Genomic DNA, 14,718 nt, shown 5'->3' with positions numbered 1-14,718 from the left:
GTAGCGTCCAATACTATCCATGGTTTCAGGCATCCAATTGGGAGTCTTGGAACATATCCGCATGGATAAAGGGGGACTACTGTATTTCTTTCCCAATGACTTTTTAAAAGTAAGATCAAATTCTACTTGTTAATTTATAACCAACTTTTTCTTCTCTTTTTTTCCCCTTTTCGTCTTTTCTTTTTTTTTTCCTCTTTTTTCATGTCAGACGGGTAACATGCCAGTGTCATAACAAAGTTTGAGGGAGGCACATGTTACACAACCTCATGAACACCCAGTCATCACGCTCAGGAACTACAAAAGGATCTATAACTGGCTTTTTCAACTTGATATAGGTAGGCACCTTTCTATGGCAATAAATTTCAAGCTTCTGAATGGATGTATCATAATTTAACCAATTCTCTTTTGATGAGCATTTAGGTTGCAATTTTCACCACATAATTATCTTTTAATCTAAGCTTTTTATGAAATTTTTTGTGTCTGTCACCAGCCTGGGGTTTTACCTCATTCCTCAAAATTCAACAAACAGCAGTGATACTTACTTGGTAATTAATAAGATTTCCTTTGCAAGTATATAGTCAAGTACTTCACACAATGTTCCACTGGGTGCAAACTTGATCTGTGAAAATCTAGACCTACGAAATCAACTTCAGGATTGTTTCTTAACTTCACTAAACAATTTAAATAGCAAGTTTTACCTCTTTCACTCAAAATACCCTTTAAAAAATATCAGCTTCAATCAACTATACTTCAATTATAAATAAATACATAAATAAATAAAAATTAGAAAAATAATCATTTTCTCATGAGGTTGGCAGTGAAGGGTAGGGAGGGGTGCCTCTGAAATAGCTAATGCTGTATTTTAAGACTAGCTCAGGCCTTCTGTGTAGGGTGGGGGGGACATGGGTGGACGGGGGGTACTAATGGAGGCCACTGCTCTGATCACAGCTGTTACCAACTGACCTGACAAGTCAGGCAGGTGAGGGGGGGTGGTACAAGAGGCAGAATTCCAGGTGCCCAGGAATCAGAAATGGGTAGGCTGAAAGGATTCTAGCCCTGGAAGCCACCACATGGCAGGGATCCTCAACTGATTACCCTCCAACAAAACAGAAGAGCAGCCAGGGCTGGACCGTCTTCATGCCAGATCAGCCTGTCCATCTCCAAGCCAACAAATACACAAAGATCCATTCCAGCCTCGAACCTGACGTTGCCCTTAGTTACAATCCTGTGATTTCCAAAAAGACTATTTTCTGTTTCTATTCAGCTTATAGCAACCTGCTCTCTTAAATAGCTTCTTTATCTGGTGGGGCAATTACAGCCTGTGACTAACAGCTGCAGTTCATAAACATGAGTTTCACTGTTTGGGTCAGTAGTTCTTAGTCTTTTCTAAATGGCAACTCCCCCGGATGATCTTGGCGTGAAGAGAGGCACCTTCCATCAGCACTCTGTTTGGTACTCGATAGTGCAGTTTACTGTTGGAGGGTTCTGTTTCCCCATGATAAAAGAGGTGACATTTTAATTAAAGTTATGAGTGCTTGCATCTAATACCAAATGTCTTTCTGGATTTCGGTTTTACTAGTGATTTTAACTTTCCTCATTGAGTTTTTCCTTATATTCCAAATGATCTACAATAGGCATGTCTTTCTTTTATATTTAGGAAAAAATGCCCTTTCAAAAAGTAATTCATAACTATAAAATTTTTAGGAGAAAATCTGTAGCACCTAGGGCTTGACGAAGGGTTCTAAGACATGACACCAAAAGTACAATCCATAAAAGAAAAAATATCTATAAATTAGACTTCATCAAAGAGGACGAAAAGACAAGCTATAAACTGGGAAAATATATTATTTGCAATGACTGCACATTGGAATCTCAGAGGATGGGAAGCCCATTTATTGAGCCCTTAGGATGTGCCAGGCCCTGGACCAAATGTTTATCAACCCATTTCAATCTCACAGCAATTCTATCAGGCAGGAGCTGTTACTATTCCCATGTTAAAATGCAGAGGCAGAGGCTGGAAGAGTTTTAGGGTCCAATCCAAGATCCTATCACCATTGAGGGGCATGGCCAGGATTCAATCCAGACCTGTTCATCACCCAAGTTCACTATGATCCTGGACTCTGGAGCCAGACTTCCTGGGTTCAAATCCTACGTCCCTACTTGGTAGCTATTTGACTTTGCCTCCATTTCCCCAACTGTAATAATAATACCTACCTCATAAGGTTGTCGTAAAAATTAGAAACATGAATCTGTCTATGGCCTAAGAGCTATGTGCCTGGCATGTAGCAAGGGCCGTGTGAGTGATCACTATTGTTTTGGTGTTGTTAGTATTCTACTGACTCTTAAAAATAGGATGGAGAGACAGGAGAAAAGCAGATGACCCAAAGAGACACCATTTCATGTTGCCTCAAGGGATTTCTCCTAGCCAAGTAACACAAGATGTACCGCCTCCAGGCTGCTGCTCTCAGCCTCAGGGCTTTCAGCAAAGTGAAACCGGCCATTTCCAAAGCCAAATTCTTCAGGGTAGCATTAAGTCTTTGTCTTATCAGGAAAGGGGGTTGGGGTGGGGGAGGACAACTCTTCCCTTTAAGAGCAGCAGTGGATTTCCTTTGAAGAAACTTGCCTTTTACAAGTATTTATTTGGGAGTATCTAGTGATCAGTGATCTAATTTTGTGTATCTCTGCTGCTACAACATACCATGGACTGTCAGCATCCTCTTTACTACAAGAAATATAGTCCTTAGTGCCTTTAAATCTAATAAGATTGAGAAACAATTCAGAAAACTCATCTTTAAGATTCTCTTCCGGGCTTCCCTGATGGCGCAGTGGTTGAGAGTCCGCCTGCCGATGCAGGGGACACGGGTTCGTGCCCCGGTCCGGGAGGATGCCACATGCCGCGGAGCAGCTAGACCCGTGAGCCATGGCCGCTGAGCCTGCGCGTCCGGAGCCTGTGCTCCGCAACGGGAGAGGCCACAACAGTGAGAGGCCTGCGTACTGCCAAAAAAAAAAAAAAAAAAAAAAAGATTCTCTTCCTCTAGAACAACTCTAGGTACCTCAAGTTACCAAAAGATAACAAGAGGCACCACCTGCCTGACAGTGACGGGTTTCAAAAGTGAAAAGCAGCTGCAGTTGAGGCATTCTTAACTCCTCCAAATTGGTCATGATTATCATGCAAATGATGGCTTCAGTCAGGGCCAGGGTTCAGTGTTCAACCCCAGTCAACAGCCCTATGCAAGACTTCTCTTTGAGAGGCCCTGAGGTTGCCTTTTGAGATGGGTGGGCCTCACAGAGCTCAGGGGGCTACAAATAGAGAACCCTCTGGGCAGAGCAGTAAGAATGTTTTACTGCTGGTGTAGGACCCTGTGCCAGGTTTATAGCTCAGAATCCCTGATGCAAACTCCAGGTTATTATAACCTTCAGGAAGGACACGGTTTACAGCTGATCTAGTTTAGGAAGGAGACCTCTCACCAGAATCCCTGAGTACAAGGAACACCTGATTTGGGGGAAAAAACTCCACCCCAGGACTGGTGTCCCAGAAGAGTCCCCTTAGCATCTCCAGGATTTTGTTTTCATCTCCATAAAGAATCGTAAGTCTTTAGAATTTGTAAACTTATCTTAATAGGATTTTATCAGCATCCTTTATCCTATACACTAATAGAAGTCACGACCCTCCATGCCACAGTCACCTTGTTGGGCTCTTCATTTCACGATGAAGAAACTGAAGCCCAGAGTCACACAGCATTGTAATAAGAAAGGCCTGGAACCCAAGACTGCTGACCTCACTCCAGCTCTCTACCCTCTGAGCTACCCTGCCAAAATGACAATTTAAAGAATGACTTCCTGGGCTTCCCTGGTGGCGCAGTGGTTGAGAGTCCGCCTGCCGATGCAGGGGACACGGGTTCGTGCCCCGGTCTGGGAAGATCCCACATGCCGCGGAGCGGCTGGGCCCGTGAGCCATGGCCGCTGAGCCTGTGCGTCCAGAGCCTGTGCTCCGCAGCGGGAGAGGCCACAACAGTGAGAGGCCGGCGTACTGCAAAAAAAAAAAAAAAAAAAAAAAAAAAAAAAGAATGACTTCCTAAACAGATTATTCCTTCTCTCTTTCACAATGCCATTGGGTCACCTCCCTGCAGATAATTCTCTCCATAAGCCAATTCAAACACTCTGAAGCATGTCTCATCATGAACTAGAGCTTCTGCTGGGATGGGGAAAGAGGACTCAGAGGGGTTTTCTGAGGGGGATGGAGGGCACTGAACTCACTAAAAGACCCAGCAGAACAATCCTGATGATTCAGAATGACTAGAGAATAGTCTCTGATTATCTAGTGGTTTTGCTCATATTTATGGAATGAACGAATATGTGGAACATTGAAATATAATTCCAGCAATCCTACAGAATTTAATTCAATCTTTCTTTCCCTAATATGTCAAGATCATAATGAATATGGATTACCACTCTGGAGAATTCAACTGATGAAGAACAGGGGTTGGCAATCTTCCCTTTGGTGAATTTTTGGTAAATTGCTGACCCTGATGTAGAAGGTGAGGTTGACCAAGCTGGCTCCTCTCTCTCTCTCTCCTTTAAAAGTAAAGCCCTCATATCCGTTTGCTTATCTTTCACTTATCCCTTTCTCATAAAAATATCTTGAGGAATGTACACACACACCCAAGTCAAGTTATTTGATCTCTGGTTGACTGGAACATAGTTACCCAATCAGTAGGGCCATCACACAGAGGCTATGTCTTCAACTTTTCCCTTGAATTCTCAGTTAACAAGACTGAAGACCTGCCATGGGGCACTTGATTCTTTTTACTTCATTTAGGAACATGACTGCTGAAGCCAACAGGCAGAAACCAGCCAACTGACACAATGCAACTAGACACAGAACATCTTAGTGGTGGGTTCAAGAAAAATAAGGTCAATTTAAAAATTTTTTAATTCAATGTCCAATTACAATTTAATACATTTTTTGAGCAGGCAACAAAGAACAGTAAGCAGAGAAACATGTCAGGTAAATTACAAAACCGAGGCTTTTTAGTGAAACTATTTTTTAACTTACTGCTTTTCAACTCAAGATAATATTTTTAAATTTTCAAGTTATTTGTAAAGTAACAAATCAAGATTTATCTACATTCAGGAAGGTTCTGCTGGCTTATGTCCAAAAGGCTTGGTCCTCTGGGGAGAAGTATTCCTTGCTCTTTCTTCAAGCACTTATTAACACCTTTTACTTGTCAGGAATTATGCCAGGTATAGAGGCTACAAAGGACTAAGACACAGCCCCCATCCTGCGGGGACTGACATGGAGATGAAATGCTCAAAAGTTTTCTCACCCTCGCCATCATTTTCCTTCTTACAGTGCCACCAATCTGAACTTTATAACAGTCATACAGTTTCTCTATAGGGTTCTGTACACTCGATAATGATCCTTAATTCAGTTCACCCAACCTCTCAAAAATCCTGCTGTGCTTTCTTTTTCCTTTCTTTTTTTAATATATGTTTTTAAAATTTTTATTTATTTTTTATTTTTGGCTGCGTTGGGTCTCCGTTGCTGCATGCCGGCTTTCTCTAGTTGCAGCAAGTGGGATCTACTCTCTTGCAGTGCGTGGTCTTATTGCAGTGGCTTCTCTCCTTGTGGAGCACAGGCTCTAGGCACGCGGGCTTCAGTAGTTGTGGCATGTGGGCTCAGTAGTTGTGGTGCGTTGGCTTAGTAGTTGTGGCGCACCGGCTTAGTTGTTCTACGGCATGTGGGATCTTCCTGGACCAGGGCTCAAACCTGTGTCCCCTGCATCAGCAGGTGGATTCTTAACCACTGTTCCACCAGGGAAGCCCTCTTTTTCCTTTCTTTAACTTGTTTTTCTTCCTGGGTTCTTTCTTCGGTGTCAGCTGTCGCTCTGACACAATGAAGAGCTAAACGGAGAAGGGTCTGATTCCCCATACTGGGCTCACGGGTAAGGGTTTTGTTATGTACTATCTTTCCCAAATTTGCTCTAGCCCATTTATCCCTAGATTGTTTCCTTTCATATTAATAAACCATCATTATTATTTGCTGAAGCATTATTTGTTAATGTTAAGGGAAAAAACACAGTGGTTACCTATATCTCCACCCATAGAAATGGGGCTAAATAAACTATGGTATATCCATACAAAGGAACCCTCTCCATGCTTTAAAAAAAAAAATGAGAGGTCTCTAAAAAAGTTGAACTCCTAAAAGCAGAGATTAAAACGGTGGTTGGAGGAAATGCGGAGATACTCATCAAGGGATACAAAGGTTCAGTTATGCATGATGCATAAGTTCTGGAGAGCTAATGGACAGCATAGTGACTCTGGTTACTAATACTGTATTGTATTCTTGAAATTTACTGAGAGAGTAGAGCTTTTTACCACATATGAAAATGTAACTATTTAAGGTAATGGATATGTTCATTAGCTTGATTTTGGTAACCATGTCACAATGTGTGTGTGTATGTGTGTGTGTGTGTGTGTGTCTATATATATATATATATATGTATAACAAGTCATCATGTGGAGCACCTCAAATATATACATTCTCATTCATCAAGTATATCTCAATAAAGCTGGGGGCAGGGAATGAGAGGTCTGTATGAGCAAGTATCTATGATACGTTGTAAAGTTAAACAGACAGGCAAGTTGCAAAACTCTATGTGTTATGAGACCCCATTTAAAAACATATGTGAGGGCTTCCCTGGTGGCGCAGTGGTTGAGAATCCGCCTGCCGATGCAGGGGACACGGGTTCGTGCCCCGGTCCGGGAAGATCCCACATGCCGCGGAGCGGCTGGGCCCGTGAGCCATGGCCGCTGAGCCTGCGCGTCCGGAGCCTGCGCTCCGCCATGGGAGAGGCCACAACGGTGAGAGGCCCGCGTACCACAAAAAAAATAAAAATAAAAAATAAAAACATATGTGAATTCGTATGACATGCATCTGAAATACACACACATATAGTATTTAAATGAAAACATTTTAGGGGACACAGAGTCCATGCCTGGGAGCTAGGGGAGTTTAGTGAGTGAGTTAGGGGAGGAGCAAATGAAAGGGAATGTCACTTTCTCATTCTACACTTCTCTATTATTTTGACAATGAATAGATATACTTTTGTAATAACTAACTAACTAAATAGAAAGAAATGTATTATTTTCCTAGACATTTTAAAACTATATATTCTTCTAGAATCGCATAGCTGTTGAGTTTTCATTCCTTTTGATGATACATTTATCTCCTCCTTTATAGCTTCGGGGAATTAAGGCCTCAGATGGACCAGTGTGTGCCCTTGCTTCCCTATCTGCCCCTTCTGCAGGTTCTCAAGCCCCTGGGATAATGAGCTATTCACAACTGCTTGTAGCTTCCAGGCCACCTGCCAGCTTTGTAACCATTCTGCGCTTGTCTTTTGCAACCAATGTCATTTTAAAGCTTCAGAGTGCATCTCCTGCAGACCTCTGGAGCATTCCTGGGGTAGACAGGGTGTTAGCAATATTCCTTTGGGCTCAGCAGAGTGAACGATCTGCCCTCCATATACGCGGATGGGAAACCTCTGGATACCTCCAGCTGACTCTCTTCCCTGTCATATGCCATTTTATATCGGGGACTTGAGCATCTGCAGATTTTGGTATCTGCGGGGGCTCCTGGAACCAATTCCCTGCAGATACATAGGGACAACTATATTTCCTTCAGGTTTATCATACACTGTTCCTGGAAATCTTGGTCATATCATAGATAGACTTGGCCCTGGAAAATCTATCCACCAGTCCGTGAAGGCAAGCCAGAGAGATATTATTCTCATCTCACAGACCGGGAAACTGAGGCATCAAAGATTGACTGGGGCTGCCTAGACCACATGGCAGGTTAAAGGTGATGAGGCGTTGTGGAAAAGGTATTGGGATTAAAACCTAGCATCCCAAGTTCAAGTTCTTGCCACATTATATATTTTTTAAGCAAAACTTGAACTCCCTGAGCCCCAGTTTCCTTATCAGTAAAATAAGAATTATAATACTTGCCTCCCAGAGTAGTGCTATTACATGAGAGTATATACAATTGCATTTTGTAAAGTACGTATTTTATATATATATATATATATATATATATATATATATATATATATATGATAGGAGGACAACAACCAGGAAATTATGTATGAATAGTTATATCTTTGTGGCTGTATATCCAACTAGATTTTTGTTTGTTTAGTTTTCTTTTGCCCAAAGTAGAAATTTTAAAATTTCTTTGAAGCATCTTAGAAGCCATTCCTTTACCTTGAAAAGTCTTGTTCTTTAAATTCAAGTGTCTTTTTATACCCGAAGCATTTCTCCAGATGGGTTTTAAAAGGGGCACAAAAGTATCAGTTCCACGAAGAAGGCAACAACACTCTAACCAGAATGCCATGCCAAATTGCACAGCACTCTGAAAGCAGATTAAAGTTGTTTGAAATGCTTCAAAGAGAAGGAAAACTCTAATCCCCCAAGGCTTCCTTTAAATCCATATTCCTTAATTTCAGAAAATTTCCCAAGTCTTTTAAAAGGCCCAAATATCATTTTACAGTTTGGAAATAGTAATGGAGAACATTTCCCAATTTTTTAGAATGTTCTTGTTTCCTTTAAAAAGGGCTCAGTAAAGCTGGGTCTCTCTCATAAAGGAACTGGCCCAAGTGGAAGACAGCCCGCCTGGCTTGAGGGGGATGGGTGCAGCCATCCCCAGGGCCCTGAGCCTGGAGTCTAAGGCTTATGGTTACCTGGAGAATTCCTTAAAGAAGCAGAGTCGGGCATTTTCCCTGTTATTTCTGGGCAAGATTTGCATGTCTGTCATTGTGGGAAGAACGCCCAGTCTCCTCACTATGTAACACTGAAGGGAAGAAAGTTTCCAAATGAGAAGAAAAACAAGCCCGGCTGCAATAGACGCAAGCAGGACCATTTTCACTGCTTTGGAAAAACTGCTCTTCTTAAGCCATCTTCACCCACCCAGAGAGGTAAACTATTTTCCTGAATCTTCCCTTGCTGGCCTATGAAAACAGTTATAAGAGCCCCAGTTACAACAATGAGTATTTATTGAGATTAACATGTACCAAGCACTGTGCTAAAGGTCCCACATGCTGTATTTCATTAAATCTGCTCAGTGGCCTAGAAGCAGATACTATAAGTAGCCCCATTATACAGATGAGAAAGTTGAGATCTAAAGAGATAACTAAGCAGTCAAATGACACACAGCTACTTAAGCAGGGACATAAGACCAGATCTTTCTGACTCCAAAGTCCAGGTTTAACCAGAGTAATGCACTGCCTAAATACAGTCCCAAGGCAGTACAGGGACGGGTCCATGTTGTACACGTCTGTTCTACCTCAACTCTGGAGTTATTTTAATTACCAATAGCTGGCCCGTGTCCCAGCTAACTGTGCTAAGTGCTTTACATGCCTGGTCTCATTTAATGCTTCCCAGAGATTTAAATGGTATAAACTACCCTGATACTTTCTGCCTCTTCTGTCAGACTCTCTTCTTTTCTCCTTTTCTCCTGTTTCTTTCTCTCTCCCTCTTCAGCTCTGAGCCATTGAGTGCTTGGGTTGCATTTTCACCTTGCCTTCAGCCTGGCTTCAAATGTAGACCGTGTAGCGAGGAGAGAGATAGGTGTATCTTTTCAGGTGCCTTCCGCTTTAGTTTGAGGGCAAGTTACAAGTGCCCGTCTGCTTTACAACTTCAGGACACCTCCCTGTGGATAGTACCACAACGGTGACCTCAGGCCACAGCTTGAACACCGATTGCTAGTAATCCAGCTCCAGAGGTGATAGAGTGACCTCTCTTTAAAAAGGAGATAAAAATAGCTAAGAAACAACACTTAGCTTAGTGCTCTGAAAGGTTGGCATCCTTCCAGGATAGACTTATGTACTTTTTGTACTTGGAGGAAAAAAAGAGATGGGATTTGATCCAAGAATGGTCCTCCAAACGAGAGAAATATGGAGCAAGCAGCTGGGGCAGAGTGGCCAAGTGGTACCACCAGCTGCAGGCCCATTAATTAACATTCCCTGGTATGTAGCAGCTCCAGTGACCTTGATTCTTGTTGAATTCACAGAGATAACTTTTACAGAGCCTCTACTTTTCTCACTGCAGTGTATTTATCCAAGGAGTACCTTGCATATTTCCCCCCATCTCTCTGAGCAGTAAATTTATTCTAATTACAAAGAGATATAGTAAAAGCCTGATTGAACGCTTGGCAGTTTATAGAGATTTATTTCTGGGGCTTAAGGGGGGTTTTTAGAGTGTGTGACTAGAGTGGGGTTGAGGGGAGCTGAGGAAAGGAGCCCAAGAGAAAATGTAGATTTAATGGACCTATAAAATGACCCTGCGGTAGATAAATGCTTGTTCCAGAGAAGCTTAAACAGCCTGACCCAAACCAGGGTCTGTGACAGCCAGTCCGACACAAGGTGTCTGAAGCATTGTATATTTCTCTTTGGGTTTTCAGGTTTCCACATGAAATTTGTTATTCCCCAGGCAGAGGTGGGAGAGCAGGGAAATCTGTTTTCCAGAGGGAAGAAAGCATATTTAACTACAAATTTCTAAGTACTCAAAGCTATGAAAAGAGGAAAAAGTAAACCTCCAGCACCTGCCCTTAAAATCACTTTGCCTTTCCTCTAACTCTCTTGAAGCTCAGTTCTGAATTTTAAGCCTAGGATCCTGGAAGGCAGATCATGAGAGCCTGCCCTCTGTACCAGGATTTCTGCATAAGAACCAGCAGCCTTCCAAAGCCCAGTTATCCCAGGCACTTCCAGCTCATAATGAGACAGAGGGCCACTATCATCTAACAGAGCCTTCTGTTTAGAATAGGCTTTGCATGCACACACTGCTGAACTTTTCCACGAAATCCTTCTAGGCTTTTGATCCCATGAGTGACATTCATCTTTTATGCAGCTGCTTTGCAAGTTTTGCTGAGGATGAATTTTAGGGCTTTCAACTGTTAAATTTGTTATACTGTAAATCTAACCACTACTAAAATGGAGACATTTGTTCTGGGGGGAAAAGCAAAACAGAAAAGGGTCTAAAGTAGACACTAGGGGGGAGGTAGTTTGGAGAGTGAATGCACTGGCCTCTTTGGCCAGAGGCTAAATGGGGACTGGGCCAGTGTTTCTTGGGGTTCCCTGTGTCAGCTTGAATAATGCAATAGCATCAATTATTTTACCAGCAAAGTGAGTTTATTCATTAATGCCAGAGGAATTGCAGCCCGGGATACCGAATTATGGAGGACCACAGGCAAACCCAGGGAACAAGGAAGGGAAACTAGCTTTTATAGGGAAAAGGCGAGACTTGGGAGGACCTGTAATAACCAAAGAGCCATTGGAGGAAGCTGGGAGTCCAAAGTATGGAGGCTTCTCATTGGTTGGACTGCTACAGTCTCGGATTGGCTGGGCTGTCCTTCAGGGAGAGAAGTTTTCTTCTTCCTGTTGGTTTGCGAAGTAGGCAACACGTTCCTGTGGGAGATGCAGCAGAGGTGTAGGGGTAATCCCTTCCGGTTTGGAGTAATTGAAGATGCATGGAGGGCGCAAGAGCTCCCCCTACAGGCCTGTGCTGACTCTAATTTTAACTGCGGCTTCTTTTAATGCCATACCCGCCCGTTTTCTCTTTTTAGGAACTGGCATAAGGAGACCTTAGGAAAAAAATTTAAACTTTTTGATTGTTTAACACTCATACAGAGAGAACATTTTACCATGTTGTTTTAAAGTTAACACCCAAGTCAAGAAGTATAATATTGTGAATTCTCCCCCCATCTCACATGCTCCTAGAGATAACCACTATCAGAGCTTTTATGGGAATCACTTCTTTGTTTTTTAAATATATTTAGCACCTAAATGTGCATCTACGTAGAATATAGCTTAATTTTGTGTGTTGGAACTTTATAAATGGAATTAATGCCTTGTTCTTTTGTGTCTGGCTTCTTTTGCTCAACCTGCTGTTTGTAAGAGTCATCCAGGTTGTATGTAGCTGTAGTTCATATTTATTACAGCACATTTTTTATCTACGCATGTACTGTTGGTGAACATTCTGGTTATTTCTAGTTTGGGGATGTTGATAATGAAGCTGCTGGGAGCATTCTTGTGCATATACACAGGGAGCATGAGAATTTGCTCAGCTTGCCTGGTTGATATCAAACAATTCAATTTGAACACATCTTGAATCACGGCTAGTCCTAGTTTTAAAGGCAAAATGGGCAAGATTTGTCACTTTTTCATTCAATAAACACAAACCAAACTTCTATTGTAGGAATAGAAAATATAAGACACAGGCTGCCTCTCCTTTCTTCTGTGCTCAGAGCAGACATTACTAGTTCATAAGAGTGTGCTTTCCTGTTACGTCTGGATGTGGCTTCAGAATCGTTTGCAACGTGGTCCTCAAGGCAGCCACTGCTAAGGATTAGAGATGAGGGGTGTGATGGTTAATTTTCTGTGTCAACTTGGTTAGGTCACAGTACCCAGATATTTGGTCAACATTATTCTAGATGTTTCTGTGAAGGTATTGTTTTAATTGAGATTAACACTTAAATACTTGAGTATAGCAGATAACCCTTTATTATGTGAGTGGGTTTCTGCCACGGAGTTGAAGTCCTCAGTAGAAAAAAGACTTACCTTTCCCAAGGAAGAGGGAATTCTGCCACCAGAATGCCTTTGGACTCAAACTGCACCTCTTCCCTGGGTCTCTAGCCTACGGCCTACTACCTCTGCAGATTTTGGACTTGCCAGCTTCCACAATCATGTGAGTCAATTCCTTGCAATTTCTCTCTGTGTATATGTAGACATCTTTTTGGTTCTCTCTGGAGAACACTGACTAATACCGGTGGCATACTATTTGCATAGGGTTGCCTGGTGGCACAGGAACAGAAAGCCTCTCGAGCTAATTTAAATAAAGGAGATTTACTGTTGATAGAGTGGAACTTCTTAGCATCAAATACCAGGAAATACTTTTAATATTCAGGATTACCCCTTCAAAACCAATTCATTATAACACTACTTATGTCTGAGATATTTTCCAAAATAAAATTGCAGTGGGTGTCCCAGTTTTTAAGTGTCATCAGTGGCTGTCAGCCAATGAGATCTAGAGCAAAAAAGCCATTCTGAGTGTTCTCAACACACAGTACCGCGGCTGCTTCCAGTTGGTGAGCTGAGTTGAAAGCGTCCTGATGTGTATGTTGTTTATTCTGCTCTGGGCTCCCTTTCTGCCATTGCTTTTGTGTTCTGGCAAAAAGTATGACTCAGACTGGCTGACCAAAGGAGCACAGGTGATAATATTGGACCTAATGCAAAGAAAAGGAAGAGTATTGTGCTAGATGTTAGAACACAGGTTTTCCAGAGGCTATAGATTCTCCAACTTGGGAAGTCCACTTATAAATAATACTTATATTACAAGGTGCTAAGTTCTGTAACGGTGAGGTGTACAAGTGTAATGGAAGTAAAATAACCATAGGTTGGGGCATTGAAGTGTGGGTAGAAGCTCACCAGAAGAAAGAGTATAGAAAGGAAAAAGGAAAAGGAAACATTAGCAGAGGTATGGGGAGATGAGAGAACACATCCTACTCCTTGGCTGCCTGGCTATAGCAGCACCTTCCTTTTATGTTTTGATTTCTCCTAAGGAGCAACAGTGAGGCTCCATGAGAGAACTTCAGGTGCTCTGGTGAACTTCAGGTGAACTTCAAGCCTCCTGTTATTTTCCACATCTATGGGGAATGTGTCCACATGTTTTGAAGCCAGGGAAAATATTACTTTACAGTAAACAGAGAAAAGGTTTAGAGGAGGTTAGAAAATGGAAAAGTGGAGCACAGAGTCAGTGATAAGAAGACAGTTTTATATGGCACATAGCAATTGCTTCTGGAGTCATTAGGAGTAATATTTATAATCAGGATAAGCTAATGCTTTGGATGAGTTCCTGTGATTCTTCTGTTTCTGAGAAGCCAGATTACCTCTGGCTCCTGCAGACCTGCAAGAGACTTGTCCTCACATGGAAGAGATCTGAGAGTAGGAATGACATTCAAAATATTTAACCAGTGGATAGTAGATACCCAACCAGCTGGAGACGACTGGGATGGCTGGACCCAGTGCATATAGGCTGAACTCCAGCCCTCTCTTAGGAACCATTAAACCCAACACTTGTTTTACTGAAGAGACTGAAGGATTTACCTGAGACCATGTGGTGGTGGCAGAGCTAGGAGTGGAACCCAAGCCTTCTGTGTTCACCCTCTAACTACCTACACTGCAGCCGTGGCCTCAAAGCCCTGGTTAGGCAAGTGGGGCGCCCTGTTGGTTTACCATAGATTCTACTCACACCCAAGGCTGTCCGTGGGGAGGATACAGCTCTTACCCTGTTCATGAGTAACAGGCTGAAAATTCTTCATCCATTAGTAAATAAATACCTCCTATTTATTTGCAAATATAACTTATTTGCAAATACAATGTGTTACATAACATACTATAAAGGATGCAGGAAAATAGTTAAGAAGAAAGCTGCCTGACAAGTGTGCAAGATGTCACTTATTTTCCTTAAATCAACATAGTTCTGACTCCAAGTGCTCATCCTGCCAAGCTTGTGAGAAAGGTAACAGCCTCCCTCTCCGCAGTCCATAGGCTCATGCAGAAATCCAGGGGTGTTGGGCTTCATTGGTGGCGCAGTGGTTGAGAGTCCGCCTGCCGATGCGGGGCACACGGGTTCGTGCTCCGGTCCGGGAAGATCCCACATGCCGCG

The 14,718-nt window shown here is 42.4% G+C and overlaps 1 protein-coding gene, 1 long non-coding RNA gene and 1 other non-coding gene across 11 annotated transcripts in view; 1 reads left to right on the top strand and 2 right to left on the bottom strand.

Moving 5' to 3' along the window:
• WT1 (WT1 transcription factor) overlaps window positions 1-14,718 on the bottom strand; it is a 176,554-nt gene that overhangs the window by 79,795 nt on the left and 82,041 nt on the right. The window lies entirely within an intron of this gene.
• LOC131760108 (uncharacterized) overlaps window positions 1-14,718 on the top strand; it is a 46,771-nt gene that overhangs the window by 30,656 nt on the left and 1,397 nt on the right. The window contains exons 2-3 of one of the 2 annotated variants that reach the window (XR_010841333.1): window positions 209-335; window positions 4,429-4,538. This is a non-coding gene — a long non-coding RNA (uncharacterized lncRNA). The remainder of the gene's footprint in view (window positions 1-208; window positions 336-4,428; window positions 4,539-14,718) is intronic. The other variant, XR_010841334.1, reaches the window with a different exon arrangement.
• LOC131760694 (small nucleolar RNA U13) lies at window positions 203-306 on the bottom strand. The gene has a single exon (XR_009336796.1). It is a non-coding gene; the product is annotated as a small nucleolar RNA U13 (small nucleolar RNA).

This window comes from Kogia breviceps, chromosome 7 (assembly GCF_026419965.1).
Source record: "Kogia breviceps isolate mKogBre1 chromosome 7, mKogBre1 haplotype 1, whole genome shotgun sequence".
NCBI lineage: Eukaryota > Metazoa > Chordata > Mammalia > Artiodactyla > Physeteridae > Kogia > Kogia breviceps.
The sequence above is the reverse complement of the archived record's forward strand: the minus strand, read 5'-3'. Positions and strand labels throughout refer to the sequence as shown.